This window comes from Epinephelus fuscoguttatus, linkage group LG23 (genome assembly GCF_011397635.1).
Source record: "Epinephelus fuscoguttatus linkage group LG23, E.fuscoguttatus.final_Chr_v1".
Classification (NCBI taxonomy): domain Eukaryota; kingdom Metazoa; phylum Chordata; class Actinopteri; order Perciformes; family Serranidae; genus Epinephelus; species Epinephelus fuscoguttatus.
This window is the reverse complement of record NC_064774.1, coordinates 12,265,727-12,289,572: the sequence shown is the minus strand read 5'-3', so window position 1 is coordinate 12,289,572 and position 23,846 is coordinate 12,265,727. Positions and strand designations below refer to the sequence as shown.

The following is a 23,846-nucleotide window of genomic DNA, read 5'->3' as shown; positions in this document are numbered from 1 at the left end:
TTACAATTTCTTTAGATGATTTTTTAATGCTTGAATTGATATAATTTAATCATATAATTTATAGAGGTGGAAAGAATTTGGCACTTTATCTATTTATCTATAATCTTTGAGTAACAAAAAACAAAGCCGAAACAAGAAAGAAAATAGACAGTCTGAGGACATGTTCGAATTTTAACTAAAAATTCCACCAGCCCAGTGCAAAATCCCAGACTCCCCTTTGTAACTTTCTGTTGCTGCCTTCACAAAGATTAGACCCTGCTCACTGTGAAGCCCCGCGCTGGGGTTTGCGCTGGCTTTATTTAAGTTGCTAGGTCTTGTCTCCACAGCTTCCAACTGCTCTCCTCCTGGCGAATAGTCTCCTCGCTGCAGGAAGAGGGGGAGGGACCGTGGGGTTGCTAGCCATAGATTTCAATAACACCTAGATATCGGATGGCAACTACGAAAAATTGGCTGCAAGGCTGAGCTGTTCTCCTGGGGGCCTGTGGCTAGTTAGCTTATTCTTGTCTCATTTGTGGTATGATAAACAAAGACAGTGGGTTAAACAGGGCCTGAGTGAATCACTGTGTTGTATGCAACTCTACTCTGAAATAAGATTCTACCCATTTCAAATACTAAAAAAAAAAAAAAAAAAAAAACCCTGAAAATCAATAAGTGGAGGTCAATGTTGATGGCAGCCACCACAGATAAATCAACGTATGGGAAACACTGCAGGGACAGCTAAATGTAGCAGTTCAAGTTTACTCCATAAAGCATATGATTTATAATTTGTTTTACATTTACGTTTTAGTAATACTTAGTGACCTTACTGGTCAGGAAGTGCTTCGCTGGAATAAAATAGCTAAAAAGAACACCTTAAAAAACAGTTACTAGATTATATACCAGTTTCTATGCAGTATATGATGTTGAATTAAAAGTAAGGAAGACTGACTGACATGAGATGGTTTTTGTTTTTGGAAAGATGTCTCATGATACAGTCTCTAGATGTGTATGACACAGATGTTTGTGCCAAATTTGAATTAATTCCTGCAGAGCGTGTATTGTTTTCACAATAATGGGACAGACGGACAACCCGAAAACATAATGCACATAGAAACAAAATGGAAGCTCCGTAGTTTGAACCAATACAGCAAACTTCACTACTCCTTTCAATCTTGACATCGGCTCCTTCAGTTTTTGCCTTTCACAATTAAAGTAGAATAAAAATAGCTTAGCTGAGACTATGTACAACAACTAACCTCAGACAGACTGCTCTGGATCAACAGGATCCAAGCTTTCTGGTGACGATGCTGGGGCGTCTGCAAAGGGGTTGAGACGAGGGTTTGGCATCTTTACTGGCAGCCCTGAAGAGAGCAATGGATGAGAGAAGCACAATTAAAGCTGGGAAAAGAAAATGTGCAAAAATAAGCAGGGTACTGGTTCACAACTGAGTGCAGTTGCTCCATGTATAAACACTAAAGCCAGGTAATCGCTTTACATAAAGATTTGGTGAGATTTAAGCCCAGAGTTGGTTAAATCTGGCCAAACTTGTTCCTAATTGGTTGCCGTATGACGTGCAGTTTGATGGAATTCAGAATGCCAAATGATCACTGATATGGCTCTCAGATGGTGTGCATCACTGCCATGAATAGTGAGTATTTGCACATTTTATTTGTCATGCTCCTCTTGTGCAAAGGCTTTTACAGGGGCCCCCAATCTCCCAATTAATACATACGTCCCATAGATCTTAAGTGCTCTTCCTCAACACTACACATACTTGGGTCCTCAGCAATTCACCCACCAAATGTGAAGTCGATCAGTTAAAGAGTTGAAAAGAAGACTTATTCCATGTTAATAATGTTAAGTTTGAACCCTTAAAGTAATTGTAGAAGAACACTTCTAAAAAGACAAGGCTGAGAAAATGACAAAATACACAGAACCCAGGTCCAGCAGGGGACAGTGGCCATCCAACAGTACGAGACAGGTCAAGACAGATTACACAGAACAGGACACAAAATGATCTATTGCACCCTCATACATCTTTGAAAAGTGCTCTTCAAGAGACATGGCCTTGAAAAACTTCTGTCATCTACGTTGAAACACAGAGATTAGTGACTGGGCTGTGTTTGGAGGTGGGAGGATGGTAAAAACTGTCCACTGCTTCAGATTATGGCTCATCAGTGTCACTAATTCTCACAGTAACCAGTGGCAAAGACAAATGATAGAGGCTAAACTGGGCCACCTACAAACATGATTGAATCAGGTTGTTTCTGTAGCTGTAGTCTCGCACAGCCAGACTTATGTCCACATTTTGGTTTAGTGTTAGACCTGCAGTGGAGAACAGTCAGGCTAAACCCATCATAATTCAACACTAAGGGGAAAAAACTCTGGGTTGTTTGCATTTCTTAAAACCAATCAGAATGATCTTGGGCAGCAATAAGCCATAAAGACAGTAATAGTGCTCTTGCAAAACAGTGTCAGAGGGAACTATTTGTTTGTAAAAAAGTGAATGCTTCACACACACAAAAATTCTTGAGTTATGGCCAAAAACATGACTTGTGAGGTCCCAGTGACCTTGACCTTTGACCACTGAAATCTTATCAGTTCATTGCAGATTCCAAGTGGACATTTTTTGCGAAAATTAAGGTCATTCCTTGAAGGCTTTCTTGAGATATTGTGTGCACAAGAATACTTCTAAAATTGAAGCAGTTCATCCTTGAGTCCAAGGAACAGTTAAATGTAGCGGTTTAAGTTAAATTTAGAAGGTCACTTCGCTGAAATAAAATTGCTCTAAATAACTTCACAGTGGTTACTAGATTATTTTCAACCTTTCTATAAAGTATATGATGTTGCTGAAATAAAAGTCAGAAAGACTGACTGACATGAAAAGTGATTTGTTTTTGGAAATATGTCTCATGATATAGTCTCTAGATGTGTATGATTCAGATGTTTGTGCCAAACTTGAAGAAATTCCCAAGGTGTTCTTGAGGAATCACATTCACAAAAATGGGACAGATGTAAGGTCACTGTGACCTTGATCTTTGAACCTCTAAAATCTAATCTAATCTGAAGTAACTCCGACATTGCATACACGAGAATGAGACAGATGCAAGGTCACAGTGATCTTGACCTATGACTTTAAAAAACAAAGCAGTTCATCCTTATGTCCAAGTTGACGTTTGTGCCAAATTTAAAGAAATTCCTGCTAAGTGTTCTTCATATCTCACGTTCAGAAGAATTAGATGAAAAATTGCAGTTACCTTGATCTTTGACCCCAAAATCTAATTAGTTCATTTTTGAGTCCAAGTGGATGTTTGTGCCAAATTAAAAGAAATTCGCTGAAAGTGTTCTTGAGACATCTCGTTCACAAGAATGAGACAGACGCAAGGTCACAGTGATGTTGAGCTTGGACTTTTTACAGTCAAAGCAGTTAATCCTTTAGTCCCAGTTACACAAGAATATGATGGAAGTAAAATCTATGACCTCCAAATCTAATTAGGTTACTGTTGAGTCCAAGTGGACGTTGGTACCAAATTTTAAAAAATTCCCTCCAAGTGTTCTTGAGATATCACGTTCACAAGAATGAGACAGATGCAAGGTCACAGTGATGTTGAGCTTGGACCTTCACAGTCAAAGCAGTTCATCCTTGAGTCCATGTGGATGTTTGTGCCAAATTTAAAGGACTTTCCTCAAAGGGGTTCTTGAGATATCATTTTCACAAGAATAATACGGATGTAAGGTCACAGGGACCTTGATCTTTGAACCTCCAAATTCTAATTAGTTTTCGAGGTACCATGTTCACGGGAATGGGACAGATGGACAACCCGAAAACATAATGCCTCCGGCCACAGCTGTTGCTGGTGCAGAGGTGCAAGAAGTCTTCTGTTATTATTATTATATATGAAAAGGCATTCAGCAGAAGCAGATCATCAATATCCATTTTCCTCAGCTGGACCGTGCAGCGCCTGCTCACATTGTTTTCATTTTAGTTCTTGTTCTTGGTGTGGAGTTTGGTTACAAATATAAGCAAGATTAAACTTGATATTTGCTGTGATTTTTGCAGGAAGAGTCAGTATGTTTTACATTATACATCAGATCACGTTATGCATTCATCAGTTACACCTCTGCTAGTATCAAAAAGCAAAGCATGGGACTGTTTTCAGCACACTGCAGCAAAATTAGCTGTGATAAGACATTATCATGTGTATGATATACAGCATGACAGCGAGATGCCAGAGTGTGACTAGTGTGTTTTGTAAATCAAGCTAGAAACAAGCTACTCTGCAACCGAGCTGACTGAGCTAATATCTAATAGCTCTAAATACTGCTGTTGTCAGAGGGAACATCAATATGGAGCAGAACTGGAGGAAAACACTGAGAAAAATAAATGGGTAAAAAATGAACGCAGCTAAGTGGAAGAACCAAGCAGCATGAGAAAAAGATGGACTCAGCGGCAGATGGAGAGCAATGAAAAGATAAAGAACAATGAGAAGAAACAGAGATAAAGAAAGCTCGAGAGGAGGGGGGGTAGTCTGGTGACAAAGAGGGATCGCAGCAGCAGTGAGAGAACAAAGTTTGTCCACGAGAGAGAAAGAGAGGAAAGGGAGGATGTGACGATGAGAATGCAAGTGTGCAAGTACAAGAAATACATACATCATTGTGGGGGGGAACACAGAGAGATGGATGGAGGACCATTTAACCTGGTACAATGCTGCTTTCTAGTGAAGAGCCGTTGACATTTATCAAGCAGCAGAGTGAATGGAAACCCGAGGACATCAGCTACTGATCACACTGTGTGTTTTGCTAAAGAGACCCCTCTGAGGACCCTCCAGATATTTCCCTGTCTGTGTTTTTTGTTTTGAGGAACACTGGTAGCATCCTGTTGCCATTTGTTAGCTGCACAGGTGCACATGATAATATGAAGGCAGAGGCACTGTTACAAAAACAAGGACACATCCAGGTGTCATTAGATGATGCAAACACCACATTCAGCCAAATTCACTCAACTGCTGAGCAAAAACACAGAAACATCGTCTGCTGGCAAGAAATGGACTGTAAAGGCAGTTCAGGCCAGAAAATGTCTGAAACACAACTGCAATATTCAGCACCAAAAACCAAAGTGGAAAAACTACAATTCATCAGGGGTGTGGGGAGAAAGTCTATACAGAATACGGTGGTATTGTTACATGGATGTCAAGTATTGTTTTTTATTATATAAATTATTAATGTTTTCAAAATGGAAAGTATCTTCCCCCCGGCAGAACAAAAGATCTTTTACGATAAACACAGTTTCAAGGTGGATGCTCAAGAGTGGTGTCGCCAATTCAGTATCTGACAGAATGTCTTCCCTTCTGCTCTTCTGTTGGGTGACAGCAAGAAAAGTGTTTTTACAGAAGAAACATGTGAAGCTGACATATTGTGAAACTGACCTTTGACCTTTAACCTTTTGGATATAAAGTCATCACTTTATCATATCGTACTAAACATTTGTGTGACATTTTGTCACAATCAGCATATGAACTCGAGTTATAGCCATAAAAAATGTTTTGTGAGGTCACAGTGACCTTGACCTTTGACCATTAAAATCGTATCAGTTTGTGCCAAATTTTGAGAAGCTCCCTCAAGGAGTTCTTGTGCTGTCACATTTATGAGAACGAGAAGCATGCAAGGTCACAGTGACCTTGACCTTCATTCTTGAGTCCAAGTCAATGTTTGTGCCAAATCTGAAGAAGCTCCCTCAAGGAGTTCTTGTGCTGTCACATTTATGAGAACGAGAAGCATGCAAGGTCACAGTGACCTTGACCTTCATTCTTGAGTCCAAGTCAATGTTTGTGCCAAATCTGAAGAAGCTCCCTCAAGGTGTTCTTGTGATGTCACATTTATAAGAATGAGAAGTATGCAAGGTCACAGTGACTCTGACCTTTGACCGCCAACATTTAACCCCTTTACTGTTGAGTCCCTGTTTGTGGCAATCTAAAGAAATTCCCTTGTGTTGTTCTTGAGATACTGCGTTCACAAGAATGGGACAGACAGACGGACAACCCGAAAACAGAATGATATCGCCAGCGGGGAGGCATTAAAGCAACAATAAAATTCCATTTAAATTTGTGGAAAGTTTTATAGTTTGAAAAATAACAAAAGAAAGAAGAACAAAAGTAAAAAGAAAAAGGTCAGCTCCGAGAATTACACAAGATGATAATAACTTTTGTGGCTTGTTTACGTCCTTGCTGCAGAAATACTGAATGATGCATTTTAAATCATATGTTCCCCCAAAAAGTTAAAACCTCAGAAGTACAATTTGACTTTTTTTTTTTTTTTTTTTTTACCGGAGTTTTAAAGGGACAAACTTGCTCAGGTGACCTACTTTGAAGTTTATTTGGAGCACACTTCGCAGGTTGCTGTGACTTTTTTTTTTTTTTTTAAGGAACTATTCAATCAGCGATTTCCACCCAGTGTAATTAGGACCATGTTTCTGGGGAGAAAGAAATGGTCAAGCACATGACCTCTCAGTTATGGGATGGCCTCTGGTGGTCAGACAGGGTTCTTATTAAATGTTGAGATATGAGTGGGAAATGCTGAGTCCTGTTATGTGTTATTTTTTCCCTCCTCTGTTGGCCGGTCTCATTGCCTTGCTCATTCCAAACACATGGCCACAGGGACCTAATTTAGGGAGCACGGCGCTTCTCTTCTGAGTTTAAAACTCTAACTTTAAGGTAATGGTCACACATGAAATAAATGCATGGGCTTGTCTACATGGGCTGAAACCCGAGGGGCCTGACTCGCAGCTAAATTTGTTCATTGTCTGTGTTCTATTAGCATATGTACACGAGAGCGCAATTTCCACTGGGGATGAGAAGTTAGGAACGTCCTCCTCGCTTTACAAAATCCTAGTTAAAGTTTCAAGTTGATATACTCACTAAAATCTCTGCAAACTAGTCAGCTGCCAAAATCCAGACGAGAGAGGAGCTGCTAAAAATGTTGATGAGCTCATCTGAGGCTGCCTTCAAGTTTTACCACACACTTACAGCAGCAAGCACAGTTATAATAACCACATATTAATAATAATAATAATAAAATAAATGAGCAACAGCAAATATCTCACAGACTTTTTCAACCTGGGTTTCACCTCTCAGGCTACATACATGTGGGCCCACCTTACTGGTGCAGGCTGTTGGGAGAGTATGTAGAATGTTTTTGGGATAAAACACATTTTCATTTACAGTTAATATTCTACTGAAAAGATGTTAAACTGGGTAATAATCATGGATACAGAAAGGCAGTAACGTCCAGGCAAAAGCTGTGTTTCCATACTCACAATCTATTCTATTCTTGTATTAGGCAACTAAATGTGATCATACGTTAATAGAGCATTAATAACACAGTGATTTGATAAGCAGTCTTTTTGTTGTACCTTCCTACCTGTTATTATAGAACGCAAGATATTAAGGAAGCATGATAACATTGGCACGTTATCATTATAGGCAGAAAAAAGCTTTAAGATGAAATATCAGCATCGGCTGGAAATTAACATATTTGCAGATGTGACGAGCCAGTAAGTTGGGGCTTTAATTATGCAACTTTAATTCAATGGGTCAAATTTATCCTGGTTGTGGTTATTATCAGGATCACTTGTATTTGTCATTTTGACAGACAAGGTCATAAAAATTCTGCCAAAATCTATTCTTACTCATGATTTTTATGTAATCTTTTAATGATAATAAGATATATTTAATATTACTTAACTTTATTCATGAATACTATTCTTTTAATTGATATACAGGCAATTATTAATAGACATAATTACTGAGGTGAATCAGTCAACACACCTTTAATGTTAATATTACAACTCTGACCATTCCATTTGTTTTTTATTGTCTCTCTTGCTTTTAAATTTATGAAACAGTATCCAATTTAAGTTCTTTTTAACAGTACTTTCTTTATCTTTAATAAAACAGTTCTTTATTTAATTGATTATAACAGTGCTTTATTTAGTTTTCTGTACCATTGCTTTCTTTAACATAATTATAATGGTACTTCGCTTAATTGTATTAAAACAGTACTTTAATTTACATTATTAAAACAGTTCTTTATTGAAATTTCAATAAAGAAAAAAAAGTACTTTATTAACTTTATTGTAACTGTAGTTCAATTAATTATTTAGTAATTTAGTAGTCTACTGTAGTTTAGAGGAGATTTCAAAGTACTGAGATGTGTATCATGAATTGTGATATAGCCATAAACATCAAATACTATCTTTCAGCCAATATTCTATTTAATCACTTGGAGAAAAAAAAATGGCGAATGTTCAGGTTGCTCCGGCAGCAGTTCTACACCCGTGTTTATAAGTGCAAGGAGAGAACATATAAATACAGACACCAACTATACAGAGAAGCTTTATACATTCAGCTGAAATTTTGAAATTGCGTGTAGCGCTATCGCCTACCAATGTGATGGCTACAGCCAGCTAGTCAATGAGGTCATGCACCTGAGATCATAGACAAGACTAGACAATAGTATGTGTGGGGAGAAAAATCGATACAGCACAGCATCTTGATCTCTTTGTTTGGCAATATCATATCGCTACATGGACATCAAGCATCGATTTTTATGATATAAATTATTAATAGTACTGCTAAAAATTTAACTTACGTTAGCCTTGTAGAATAAAAATAAAACCAACTGCTTTTTCAGTCCAGTAGACACATTTTGCTGCAATAAAAAAACTTCAGCAGTGAGATGAACAGAATGAAAACTATGTTATTACATAAAATAAAGTTTTCTTTTTGGGATAATTTACAATTGGAAAAAGTTAATGAATCACAATATATCGCAGTATGTTTTATCGCAAAACTAAGCATATCGCGACATATCTAAAATCCCAATAATATTGAATTGTGACTATCGTGATAATATTGTATCGTGGCGCCTCTGGTGATTCCCACCGCTAGACAATAGCTAATTACAGTCACGATAGATCGCCCTCAGAGTTCTTATCTGTTAAGATGACGGACAGCGATTAAATCATCATATCCATTGATGAATTTAAGGGCATCATAAAGACTTTGGTGACAGAGACATGCTTGTTTTTCTTGAGAGGCCATTACATTTGAATTGTTGTTGTTTTATTGTGGATTTTTGTATTATATGTTGTATTTGTTGCATTTTAAATGTGTTTTGATTGGCTGCTACCTCGGCCAGGTCTCTATTAGAGAGAGATTTTCAGTCTCAACGGGACTTCCCGGTTAAGTAAAGAAATAAAAATAAAGAAGTCCTGTAAAAGTGGGTCCATGTCATTGCTTCGACAGCAATGACTTTAGTCCGACTGTCCGCGGTGCAGAACAGCTCGCGGCGGGCGTATGGTGCGCCGCGACCGGCTTGAGGCGGAGCAGGCTCACGGCTTATGTGTTTGTCACTTTCTTTTTCATTTTAACCCACACCATGATCTTTTCCTGACCTTAACCAAGTGGTTTTTGTGCCTAAACCTAACCAGACCTTAACCACAGGGCATCATGATGATTTCGGAACGGACTTCTGAACAATGAGTTTAATATGGTCGGAACAATGGGATGTTGAACCAATGGGCTGTCGAACCAATGGGCAGGTCCTGTAAAAGTGGGATGAATTTTACAGTTTTGTTTGAAAATGTTATATGAATATAAATATGGCATGTTTTGCACATAACCTAAATTAAAGTAGTTTTCTTTTTTTGCCCAGTGAAAGTGTACATTTTGAAAAGCATTGCTGCATCTGCCAGTGGGCCATCACGATAAAAGTGGGCATAATAATGTTAATTCCACTACAGGAGAGACTTAATGTTCATTGCAGGTTGTGGACAAAAAATACGTGCATACGTCTGTATCGGCCATAATGAGTCATGAATCAGATACTGGCAAAAATCCACAATTAGGTATCCCTACATGATAAGCTTTATTCTACCTTCATTACTGCCCAGTGTTTCCTGCTGAGCTACAGCGTGGGGACGGTAACACGAAGAGAGAATATTGCACCAAAAACAGTCATTTTAAAAAGTAGTTTAAGTCTAAATTACTGAGGTTATGAGATATCCACATACCGAGTGTTTGTAATGAAAGGAACAGTAAATCATTTCATAACCTCTCTTTGTCTGTCTCTCTGGTGTGTTCTGGTGGTGGGAGGGGTGAGACCGTCACAATCGCTTGATAGAGTTAATTGAGGGGTACAAATGATTTGTATGAAATTATTAAGGGTGACACATCTTACTGCCTCGCTGTGAAATTACACCTTACAGTTACAATTAAGGCTAAATAAGGTTAAATGATGAGTTAGTATCAAAAATATGAAACCTCTGAAACAGGATTTATGTTCCAACTAAAAACAACCAGCTGTCATCATTACACATTTTAATTCAAGGCCTTGATTGTCTTCAAGTATGCGTTTATACCGTGGGAACATTTCCTGGAATAAAATGCGTCACTTCAAATACAAATAATCAATACTGAATGGCTTTGAAGACTGTATATAACTGACATTTCAAAAGGTATCATCAGAGGCTAAAGCATATTTCACATGATTACCTAGTCGAATAAAATCCATCCAGTGACCTTTGTGGTGTGTCTTCTTGCTCCTCGTCTCTGTGTTCATCATCAGTGAGCTTTAAAGCAGTGGCAATCTGTAAAAAAAAAAAAAAAAAAAAAAGGACGGATCAGTTAGTTCGACCACAATGACAGATCTGGACACACGTGGGCGTGATGACAGCAGAGAAGTGGAGCCGTCCCCTCAAAAGTCATTTCATACGTCTTACATAGCGGAGGTTTCTCCAAGAGCAATTAAAGAGCAAGTGGGCTGTGACATACTCTGATGATCTCTGACAATATCTTACTGGTGGTTAACTCCAAACACTGACAGCTGATCACACCGTTCTGTTCATTATCCTGCTCCCAAGAACCAAAAGTATTATATTTAACTGATTCAAGAATCCTCCATTGATTAAATTCTTACAAATTATGTTGTCAGAAGTTCAAATTATTACTGGGTATGACTTGTATTGTCACGGCTGGTGTGGGCGGGGTAACAGAGATAGGACCCAAGAAAAGTAGACAAGTGCAAAGACTGTTTCAGGGAGTTATTACTGACAGGTACAGGAATCATGAGGCAGGTAAGCAAACAAATCTAACGAGGCAAGGATCAGGTAGAGATACAAACAGACAGGTAACACATTTAAGAAGCCAGGCTACAGGTAACCAATCTCAGAGCCCATCCACGAATGTCTGACGACAATAAGCGATGTCAAAATAACATGTTATTTCTGATCAATTAATCACAGAAAAAATAAAATGGACAAAAAATTAACACTGACTAATCACGTTTCATGGTGCCCTTTGACCTGGTGTGTCATAAATTGCGTTTTCATTAGTTTTGCGCAAAATAAATGCGATATTTCTAAAAGTTCGACAAAGTACAATTGTGACTTGCAGGTGTTTCCATTAAAAGGTGTTTTGCGTATGAGCCGTAATTCTCGTAAAATCTCGTCCCGCGAGACTCCACTTTGTTTGCGGAAGTAAGATGGACATTCCAAATCTCTTGCCTGCTGGAACAATCATCTCGGTTGCCACTGCTGTTGTTGCAGTAGTCTACAACCAAAGACGAAGAGAGCGAGTGGTATTCCAAAGGCAAAGTCCTTATGTGGCTGCGACCACGGATAAAGGATTTCTGGGAGATGATCGTGAACGAGGAATTCCCAGAGGACTTGAAGGTCCGGTGACGTACATTTGCGAAAAAAGTGTTTCCATTACACTTTTGCGATATACTTCTATATCGACACATATGAAAAACCACCTCATGAGAGCGTAAAAACCTTTTCTCGATATCTGAGAGTAATTTCGAAATGTAGGTGTTTCCATTACCAGTTTTTTATTGCCATATTTAGGTTTTGCACATTTCTAGGGTTAATGGAAACACACTTATTGAAGGCCACAGTGGCTTTGTCAGATTCCTTTGTAAGGAATTTACGTACCGTCGGAGTACTTCAAGCCTGAAATATCACCTCAAAGCAAAGCATTTAGCAGTGAACCCAGAGGTCCAAGCTAGCACAGCCTCTGATGCTAGCACTAGAAGTCAGCCTCGTCAAGCCACACTTGTCTTGCAAAATGGACTGCAGACCAGTTTCGGTGGTAGAAGACAGGGGGATAATTGTGTCCAAAATCCAGCAGCTTTACTACGACACACCTGCCAAAATTCAGATTCTGCAGACATATGCCGATATCTGTTTATAGAGATTAAATGTAAAAAGGGCCGGTTATAAAGTGCAAGGCTGATGAGGGACAGGGGATGCAAACGTAGAATTTATTTTTGATTGATAGACAACCCTCATTAAGTGTGAGGTGTGGGGCTGCACGACTATTTTTTGTTTTTTTACTATTTAAATTGGGTGAAATTTTATGTCACCGTAAAGCCGTGTTGGTTAATTATTAACATCCCTATGAGGGAACACAGAAACAGATGAGAGAGTCGGCGAGGAAAGCCAGGTAACTTCAGGAATGTGGGAACAGGTGTGAGTGGATGTCAGGTGACCAGGACCTGTAAGAAAGTCTGAGGGTATCTAGTAGATGGTTTGAGGATGGCAGGTCTGGGGAGTGAGGAGAGTACATGGCCTGAGGGAAGTGAGCAGGGATGGAGAGCAAGGCCAGGCAAAACAACCAATGAGAAAGTCCTCATGTCATTTACAGTCCTTTTTTATCCAGCCATGTGCTAACTGTAATTTCAGTCGACATTGTAATACTAAAATCTGCAGCTGTGATGTGTAGGATACAAAATATTCTCCTGTAGTAAGATTTAAGTTTCTTCATCACTAATTAGCATTACATTAATATTCTCTGTGTTCATTAAAATGCAAAGCATTTCACAAGTCTTTGAAAGTTGCCAATTAGCCTATATATTTCTGCTTTAATAAAGGATTTACTTTAGTTCAGCTCTCACTGTTCTGCTGACCCATTTTTAAAAGAACAGGTGGAAACTCTGTAGATTGGTTTCAAATCTTATTTTGTGATCTTTGAACCTGGGGAGAGTGAAAATCGTTTGGTGAGCGGAAACATACGCAACATAAGATCACCTCTCTAATGTTGCCTTGCAGACCTTGTTTTGCTCAGTTGACTGGAGGCTTAAACATCCGTCCTTATTCATAACATGTCTTTTCATCATCTTCATCTGGATGTGATAGATTAATAAATGAAGACTGGCAGGGTTACTGGAAATCCTTGTTTTCCATTTAACTCTGCAGCTGCACTAAACAACATCACAATCTAATACAGGCTCTACCCAGTCTGAAGCAATGCACCTCATATACAGCGGGATCAGCATTAACACTGAAAGCACTAAAAGTGAAATTTTCCAGCGATAAGTAGACAACTATAACCCAACATGTGGGCCCAGCCTTGCCGAGCTGTAATGAGTTTAAGTCCCTTACTGGCCGGCTGTGCTGTCTCATTGTTTGATAGCAGTGTTATCCACACTCACTTACCCTTTCTCTTAGGCACTGCAGGGCCTCGGGGACTCGGCTCGTTTTGTGTGTTTACCAATTCCCACAACCTAGCCGGGACTCTCGGGGCGTCTCTTGGAAATTACATTCCGTAAGGTCCCCGAGACTATTTAGCTGGCTGGGTGGTAATAATTGCAGCAGGGCAGAAAAAATCTGAGGAAGTGCAACTTTCCACATAAAGTAGGCTACATGTTAGGAGACTGGGTGAAAGCTGGGCTATAACACAGATTTAAATGTCATGGGTGCATCCAGTCTTTTTACTATTTGAGCTGTCAAAATATATTTTAAATTTGAATACATATTTGCATTGTAAAAGTTATTAATTCATTTCTAATTCACTGTATCAGTATGTCATGTGCACCCATTTCCTAATAAGGAGGCAAACTCGAGCTAAAAATGTGATTGATTTAATTTAAAAAACATTTCCTGGGAATTTTTTTTGCTGTTTGCAAGTGGGAACTATAAATATGTGACACATGAAAAGCCCTGACTGGCAGCCAGTGTGAGGGATGATAACATTTAAAAGGAGAAAGCCGTGAGTGGGACAGTAGATCGGTTTACCGTACTGAGCAAATTGCAACAGAGCACCAGTGAGGACGACCTACCACCGAAAAAAAAAGGAGACAGTATCGCAAAAGCTACCTGTCTTATGTCGTGATAAGAGTGATAACACACGTTATAGACGCTTTTGTTCACAGATATAAATACAGGTGTGCCTTGAGATTTTGGCTTGCCCTTAAGTCTGCCTTGGGCACAAAAGTTTGAAAACCACTGCTATAACAATAAACTAAGGGAACCCCTCTTTGACAAAACAGGACAATATCACATGCATTTAAAGCCAAGCCACTGACATCACACACAGCACAGCATTGGAAGGCTACTCTATATAACGTAAAATGTCAATTAAAGGTAATAATATACGATATGCACAGCATATCTAAGCTTCCGAGTCTGGGATGGGATTGCTTGCACGCTGCTCTCAACATGGAGGTGGCTGAGTCTGCAGTGAACTGCTAATCGTATTCACAAGGGCTGGGTATCACCACTGAATCGTTTCGATACTGATTCACAAGGGTCCAATTTGATTCAATTTCCAATTCAATTTGATTCAATTCTATGTCAGTTTGACTCGGGATAAATCAGTTACAGCACCAATTTTTGTGGACAGCTAGTACTATAAATTTTACAAGGATTTTTTTTTAAAAAAAGAAGAAGAAAGTCAGACCAGGATTAAAAAATATTTGATAACTAAATGTTTTTTTTTTATTATTATTATTTATTTTTTTTTTTTTACCTTATCTGATGTGAGGGTCCAAAGGACAGAGGGATGTTGTATGCTGTAAAGCCCTCTGAGGCAAATTGTGATTTGTGATATTGGGCTTTATAAATAAATTGTATTGAACTGTATGCCATAATATACTTAAGATACAAATGACACATTAAAATTAACAAAAATACAACATAATAAGAAAATAGCACAAAGCAAAAACATCTTTGCACCTCAACAAACTGTAAAATAAATAAATAAATTTAGGCCACCATTAGGTGGATTATGCTCTTCTCTATTAGCCAAACACTGGTACAGGATAAAAGCATATAATGGTAGACTGCTCGTGTCACAATCATAATATCACAAAAATAATAATTACACATCAGGCAACCTTGAAAAATGATAATCCCTCACTACAAAATTTTGAACTGAAACTGGTCCTGTTGTTCTACTGAACAAAGTACCATCAGTAACCTTCACTCAACACAGTGACTGTGTTTTAACCCACAGACAATAAGCTGATTTCATGTGTTTGTTAAGACCTTGTATATTTGTTTTACTTACTGCTTCCTCCTATGTTGTCTAGTGTCTTCTATTCTAGTCCGCCATTCTGTTGCTATGGTAACAGCTCTGGTGCCCGTTCACTTCCGTCAGCTAATGTTGCCGCACTACCGAACATCCCAACAGGAAATACACTTGGACCAATTAAAACTGTTGTCAAGTTTAAAACAGTAGAATAACACGACCACACAGGGCCGCCATCTTTTCCCTAAACCCGACCAAGCAGAGCAAACTTCTCCCAACTAGCGACGCACCGTGTTCTCCGGTGCTATCTTACATTTAGCTAACTGTTAGCCTCATGTTGTGGTGGTAAACGCTGTATTTAGGACATGGCCACACATTTACTTAACTGTAGCAAGAACAAATATGTGCTAACTTACATTTTAATGCACGCAAACACATGTCCACATCTCAGAATATCTCCGGTCCTCGAACAGTTCACTGTGGATTGACCCGAATCATCCTCCGTCAGTGGCTCAGGTGGAATATGGGTCAGACCATTACTGCCACTGCAGCAGGGGTGATTTGGAATGTTCCAAGTCGCGGCAGAAACATGGGGGTTTATATTGTCAGCATTCAAATACAGTAGGATTTCAACTATATGAGATTTTCACGGTCTCAGAAAATATCGCGGTATCACGTTGTTAGAGAATTATTATTATTATTATTATTATTATTATTATCAGTCTAAATGACCCTTACAGGAATTAAATCTATTATATTTGGTTAAACAAACATTTTATCACTATATTTGAAACTTGATATCATTTTTAATGGAACTATGTGTAAAAATAACTAAAATAAGATTTTCTGTCCAGTTGCATTTTGTTTTTCAATGTCGTAGATAAGTAAATGTACACGGTGAAATAACTGTTTTTTTTTTTGTTTGTTTGTTTGTTTTTTGTTTTTTGTTTTTTTTATCATGGCATACCTTGACACCAGTATACTCTTGCAACCCTAGTATAAAGTTTGTATTTCTTGCCGTCTGATGAATGTAAATCAAATTTTAGCTTTTTTCCCCTCCAGCAAGTCTTGAGGGAAATATGTGATATATTTATTTATTAATAAAATTAATATAAGTTTTGCTCTGCTTTGGTTTACCCCAAATCCTGAGGAAAATTTCTGTCTCTTTACCTGCTAAATATCGAGCGGCAATCACCAAGACTTAAGAATGAAACCAACGCAGAAGTGCTAAAAACTGCAGTTCAGAAAATGGCCACTTGAGGCTGGCTCCAAAACAGAGTCAATCCCCATAGACCGCCATCTTAAAATGCCCAACTTTACATCCAGTTTTGGACTCTATGACATACAGTGTTGTTGAAAACGAAGGCTTTTGTTACACGCTAAAATTCTAGAATCCAGGTATGTCACTCTGTCCCAATGTCAGATGAACAGACTGAGAACTTTATCTTATGAGGTAAAACTGATGTTGACATATTGTCCTTAGAAGAATTAATTTGCAGTTGGGATTAAAGGTAATAAATCGCAATATATCACAATATATTGTATCACAATAGTCAGCATATTGCAAAAATATCGTATCCTAAGTATCGTAATAATGTCATATCCAACATCACAGCTGTGCTCCACTGACTCTAATGCAGTCGTTTCAGATTTCCTTCATTTTCAGGCTGGTTTTGTGGATTTGGAGCTAAATGTTGTGCCTGGGGCACGTCGTGTATTAATGACACTCGTTACCTGGAGAGGTTGGAAAAAGATATACGTTTCTTCCCTGTTCCAAAACCAAAATCAAACCCTGAGAAGTGTAGGGTTATCTAGCTAGCTACTGAAGATATAGCCCACTGAATGTATACACATGCTGCTTTTGCTTTGTAATGATTATAACAGTGAAAAAAAAGACCAACTCTGCTGTACAGGAACCAGTGAAGGGAAGCAGGGAAACTTTGCTGATATTCAACCAGCTGTGTGTCATCGCAGTTTGTTTGACTTCTCCTGGAGATCCAAGCCAAACACTGTTCATCTGCCCACACTGTGATGCCACACAGCTGGTTCAATATCAGCAAAGTTTCCCTTTATACTCATTGTCTTGTGTGGCGATCAGCAGTGATGTGGTGGTTCACTTTTACACTGTGATCTGTAGCCTATAGTTCGGCTTTAGCTTCTAACTATCTTTGTCTTTTTAACCTGTTGTTGCTGCTGAGTCAGTTTGACATCCTGGATATATCCTTCAAACACAGACTGTAGACCCCTCTGTCTGCTTCTCTCTGGAATCACTCTTTCAGTTTTCCAAAAATATGATCATATTTCTTCAGGGAGTGCAGTTAGTTACAGTGTGGGCTCCATGCTTACTCTGACAGCTTGTCAGACCATCACAAACAGGTGGAGCTTAGCAAAAGACAATTCCAAACCCCTAGCTGCTACCTTTTAAAACAGCCCTGACTTCACCTGAGTGCAGTGGCAGTACACACCCATAAACGTCTGTGACACAGAAAATAAGAATAAGTAAGTAAATACAGGCAGAGGGCAGATAAACACCACCCGAAACCTCTAGTGGCTCATAAGTGACGACTGAGAGGGGTTACTTCTGTACGAGTCCATACATTTCTTTTAGTGTAGTATATCTTTAATGTGAAATTTGGAGTTTCTACATATACATTACCTTTTACAAAACCAGCAGGCTTATAAGAAGCACTGACCTGATATCCTGCGTTTGTAAGGCTGAATACATTCCTCCACCCAAATGTAGACAGTTGAATGGCCAAGTTAATCTTTGGACTCCACCACATTTCTTCACATGAAATGCCAAATGTCTGTCTGTTTGACCTATCTCCCCGCTCTGAAGAACACAATGACTGACTGACTGCAGGAGCCAAAGGTAAAGAAAGAGTGTCAGGAGGAGGGAGGGGAGCGGCTGATAGAGCGAAAGGCCATTATTAGACTCATTCTGCATTTTTTGGTAGGAAGCGACTCTGGAAATTGGAATTGTGCGACCTGCCAGCGACCGATAGGAGCCCTTTCAGTGAAATAAATAAACCAAAAATAAATAGATAACTCGGGTTATTTTTAAATTAAAACAATCAATCAAAGGGAGGGGGAGAGGGGGAAAAAAAAGGGCAGGCAGAGTGTGCCGAGACCATTAACACAGTGGTGGGGTTGTTATTTCCGCACCTGTGGAAGGGCATAGCTGGGGCGTGTGAGCAAAGCTGAATATGAATGCAGTCAGACATACTGGACACTGGCCATTATCTGCCACCAGCACATACACAGAGCAGCAGTTGTTGGGGGAGCTCTTTTAATCTCCATGCAGTAAATGTCTCCACTCACCGCGACATGTCATGCTGAAGACATACATCATGAATTATGCCCAACAGCTCAATGCAGGCCTTATTCTCATTCTTTACCCATCTTAGGGACTGCTCGTTATTTATGAGAGAGGTGCAAATGATTTTAAGGGACATGGGAGAGGAGTTATGTTCTTTTATTTAGCTTAGGGACATGTTTTCTTTAGTGTATAATCACCTGAAAATAAGAATCACTGTGTTTTCGTTACCTTAGAATGAGACGTTTATATCTACATAGGGAGCAGGTCCTCATCCACAGAGAACACCCTTTTTGCACCACCATGTTTCTTCAGTAGCCTGGAACAGACAAACCAAACACTGGCTTTAGACAGGGCCATTCACGTCGGCAGCCCCTCTGCGACACGCCAAACATCTTTGGAAAAACACCAGTGAGACTACTTTATTCAGTGTTTCAACCAGTTTAAATCAATGAATTGTTTTGTTTTGGAGAGGAAGAGACTCCTGCGGATAATTCGGCTCCTGGTAAAAACCTCCTGGACGTCTGGTTCAGAAATAAGGTGAGCATACTGTAACGAGCTAAAAAAAAAAATCCCTCTCTTCCCTCCTGTGCCGCCGTCTCATGTAGCGTCGCCTGTTACCCCTGGCAACCCATGGCCCTAAAAGATGACGTCACGCAGCGTCTCAGGGGAAGAAGAGGCACAAGTCTACTCTGGCCAACAGAGAAGGATCTCTTCCGTTTAGTCTGCACCCCGCGGCAGCTTAGGCAAAAGGTGGAGGTAGCTAGTCCCTCGTTTTTCCTCTGCCCCTACGGCAGAAATGGATAACGCATACCGGAACAATCATCTGCTGATCCTTACCCCGGTTGTCCCTTCTCTACTTCATTCAATCATGTATTCATTCACCCCCCTCTAAGGATGACGTAGCATTGGGATTCAGACTGGTGAGCAGCGAAACATAAAAAATCCCTCCTGTACCATTCCCAAACGACTGTTTTTTTTTCTTTGAATATCAAGAGTGACTCTTATTGTTTTTTTTATGCCCTGAAAAGAAAAGACTATACTGACTGATTTCGTTTAATATCACTCTTCCTTGGTTCTGGACTTTTGATTGGTGAATGAACATTAGTGTATCGAGTTTCTATTTTGTGTTCTTGTGAAAATATAAGTGTGGGAAAAGAGAGGAATGGTGTTTGGTTGATCAATTTTATTTATTTGAGGTTGTATAAGTGTGTATATTTGTGCATCCTTTGTGTTGTTTTTTGTTTCCTTGAGTCAACTAACTTTGAAATTGTCAGGTTCCACCTGACTGGCACCCCAGAAAAAAAAGGTAATATAAAATCAAATAGTCACTCAATAAAACCGTCACAATACGTTAGCAGGTGCTGGGTAAGCTGCCTGTCTGCGACAAGCCAAACAGTGTCACCTTATCGGCTTGTTTTGGAGAGGAGGAGACCTCTGTGGATAATTCAGCTCCCTGTAAAAACCTCCTGAACAATGAACAAGAATTCTAACCGGGAGACGTTTATGCTGGTTGCAATGTGCAGTCCTCACCACTAGATGCCACTAATCCCCCTAAATCTTTCACGCTGTTCCTTTAAATTGTTGTATTTTTATTTTTTTTTATTTTATTTTGAATACCCTCAGAGCCTAAAAACCTGCATGTGGGTTTGAAAGGCATGTATTTATTAAAAATCACCAACCCTTTGTCACAACTCAGGTGGTTCTCACTCCAAACTTGTCAGATACCGCCGCTGTTCAGCTTTCCACACCCACCACGGTTTGGAAGTCATTTTTTCTTTAAAAATTGCCAAAATAAAAATACTTATCATAGCTAGAAACTGTAAAAACAGAAATTATCATTGTTTTTTTAAAAAAGATTTCCGATGGTCCATGAACACATTGTGTACAATGAATGCTTTCGTCAAAAAAACAAAACAAACCAAAAAAAAACATACCCACATCTGAGCTTAATAGTGATATTTCATCAAAATCACTTAACGTCTCATTTAAAATTTTTCCAAAAATAAACCGTTTGCACGAACTAGCCAGGACACATGACAACAGTGGGGAAAAAAAACAAAAAAAAAAACAAGGCTTTTATCAACTCCAGGGGCCGTATTCCCAAAGCTCCCTAGTACAACGAGTTGCTCCTAGTGACGAAATTCTAAGACATTTCTTACAATTGTGACACTTTCTTAGAATTTCCCCTTAAAGTTAAGACTAGGTCCTTGTTAAGATAAAAGTTATTCACATAGCATCTTAGACCTTAAAAGGTCCTAAGGTGAAAACTGTTAAGAGCATGGAGGAGGACTTTTAAGAGGCTTAAGAGTTTCTTAATCAGAGGAGAAAATGGTGGAAACACAAATGAAATGCTACAGATTAGATCGTGCAGGGATAATATGTGTGGTTGATCTCATTAGGGATACGCACACATTTCCCACCTTACGCTATAACCCCAGAAGTAAAATGATCACAACGCTAAGACATCAGTCAGCAGTTCATTTCATTTCCACTGGGTGTCCACACCTTGCAGGCTCACAAAAGGGTGTGTCTGTGACAACCAATCACACCTGTTAACAGAATGCATCACACTGAACCAACCACACCTCCTCACTAAGGTAAAACCTTCTGTCCCTTCCTTGCTCAAAGTTGATCTGAGAACATCCCGAAATCACTCCGAAGCTAGGACCCCTTACTGAAAGTTTTTAGGCTAAGTTAGGAGCTCTTAGAAAGTGTTCTCAGAATGTTTGTGAATACGGCCCCTGGATTTCGTCTTCAACTTTTATCGCAGATTTTCTGCCAGACACTCAGAAAGGCTCAAGGAAAAATATTTGTAGCTACTGAGAGAGTAAAAAAAGGCACACCCCAGCCACCCCCCTCCCCTAATAAGTACAGAACAGTCCCTTAGCTTAGCATATTTGCTCCCTCATATGAGGCCATTGTTTAATAAGCAGCACAACATTGATGCAAGAATCGACGGTGGATTGTGAATAAGGTTTACTGGAATACCTTTAAGCTTCCCTCTGTGGAGAATGTGTTCAGGCTGACGGGTGGTGGGATCAATTTTACCAGATAAAGCTGCATCTACTTTGCTATAATGGAGTCCCATGTGTGACCTTATCACCCTGTCACACATTCGCCATAACAAGGCGGTTGATGTTATTGTAAACAACTGATATTGTTAGTCCCCTCAGCCTCCTGTCCTCTCCACACAGTGCGGGCCTAATTAAGGCTGGATTTAGATGGTGGCATTTGGGTTTGTGTGGGCTGAACGATGCTTTCTGGTAAATGACCACATTAACGTGATGATTCCTCTCTCTGTCTTACCCCCCCTCCCTCGTCCTGGCGTCCTCCTCCTCTCCCTCCGTCTCTGCACTCGTTTTATTTCCCCACCATGGCCACGGTACAGCCAGTGATCCATGCAGATGTGAGGGGCCCCCACGCTGCGGCCTGTCTAATTGTTATCATATTTTGTCATCTGCGGCCTGTTATTTTAGCCATTGGTTAGGGACGCATATAAATACCCGCTGACGTTTATTGAATGTCAAAGGCCACTGGGCGGCTGATTGATTTTGACCCCTTTTTCCGTGATGTCAGAATGTGATTTGTTGCCACATCATGGCAATCTTAAAAAGCTATTTTCTCCGCCAGTGGAAATACTAACTATCACTCTGAGAGGAAAGCCAGACTCGTACAACTCCGGAATTAAGAATAATGGGCATTTTAGGGAGCCTGCCAGAAACTATGAAGATATTTTTTTTGGGATACATTTAAAATAGAAAAGGGAATGTCACAGACGGCAATAATTAATAGATTTTGGGAAAAACTTTTGGAGAAAGGGCAAGGCCTTCGTATTTTCAAAGGTGTGAGTTGAAGCATGTAATAATGCAGAGCCACGGCTCGCAGCAGCTAAAATAATAGTCCTGTGGAATAATACCTAGAGTTGTGCTGATGATATATGATTTCCTGGTTAACATTAGAATATTGAATACAGTGAATGTAAATATGAGTGGCATTAATATTTTATCATCCACCTCTGAGACATCTTTATAATAGGGGTCTGTATAAATATCCTGAACCACAAATATCCATGTTACATAACCAGCGAGGAAGTAGACTTCTATTTCAGACAGACTTTGGTGTTTTACTGCAAAACTCTACACATTCATCTGCTTAATATCTGTTTATTCTTTGGTCAACAATGCGTTCAAATTACCTGTAAGATCTTATTAAAATGTCTTGGAAAAAACAACAGCTTTTAGTGCCGCTATCCCGGCACTATCTCGTTATACAACAACTGCTTTTTGTGACCAAAAAGCAGCTTGAAAAACAGTGATAGGTCCCTAAAAAGCACTCTCACTTGGGAGCTCAAAATCCGCTGGAAAAACAGCAACAAGCCCTTAAAAAACAACCACATTTAGTGCCTAAAATGCTGCTGTAAACACAGTGATAGATCCCTAAAAAACACTCACATTTGGGAGCTGAAATTTCGCTAGAAAAACAGCAACAAATCCATAAAAAAACACCCACATTTAGTGCCGTAACACAGTGATAGGTCCCTAACAAATACTTACATTTGGCAGCTCAAATTTCGCTGGAAAAACACCCATATTTAGTGCCTCAAAAGCTGCTGTAAACATAGTAATGGGTCCCTGAAAAACACCCACATTTCAGAGTTGAAAAGCTGCTGGAAAAACAGCAACAAATCCATAAAAAAACCACCCACATTTAGCACCTAAAAAGCTGCTGTAAACACAGTGATAGGTCCCTAAAAAACACTCACATTCGGAAGCTCAAAATCTGCTGGAAAAACAGCAACAAGCCCTTAAAAAACACCTACGTTTATTGCCCAAAAAGCAGCTGTAAACACAGAAACTACTGACTAAATCACAACTGGTTTTGTTTGTTGGTCTCAAACAGTGGTCTGCAGCTTGGAAGCCATTTCACCTAGCGGACAGGTCATGATTGGGCTGTAAAATACCTGGGTTTGGGGACAAGATTTGTGCTGGAAAAGCAGAAATTACTCGCTCAAAAAACAACTGCTTTTCATGCCACTAACCACACTGGGTCACTACAACACACTTACTCTGGTGCTTGTGAGGAACACACAGTGGCATCATAATTATTAGTAGTTTGGAATATCTAAGCATGTAAAGGACCGCAGGGTTTGACTTGATTTTATCTACTGATGCAACACACTTAATATAGACACTCTTACTGTTAGAATCAGAATCAGAAATACTTTATTGTCCATTGCAAAGCAG

General features: G+C 39.4%; 1 long non-coding RNA gene across 3 annotated transcripts in view; it reads right to left on the bottom strand.

The window, feature by feature from the left end:
- The window catches only part of LOC125884039 (uncharacterized), a 79,656-nt gene that overhangs the window by 30,018 nt on the left and 25,792 nt on the right, over window positions 1-23,846 (bottom strand). The window contains exons 2-4 of one of the 3 annotated variants that reach the window (XR_007448636.1): window positions 18,832-18,919; window positions 10,530-10,624; window positions 1,236-1,340 (exon numbers count right to left, since the gene is read on the bottom strand). This is a non-coding gene — a long non-coding RNA (uncharacterized LOC125884039). Of the gene's footprint in view, window positions 1-1,235; window positions 1,341-10,529; window positions 10,625-15,700; window positions 15,808-18,831; window positions 18,920-23,846 lie in introns of those variants that run through there. The other 2 variants (XR_007448635.1, XR_007448637.1) reach the window with 2 other exon arrangements.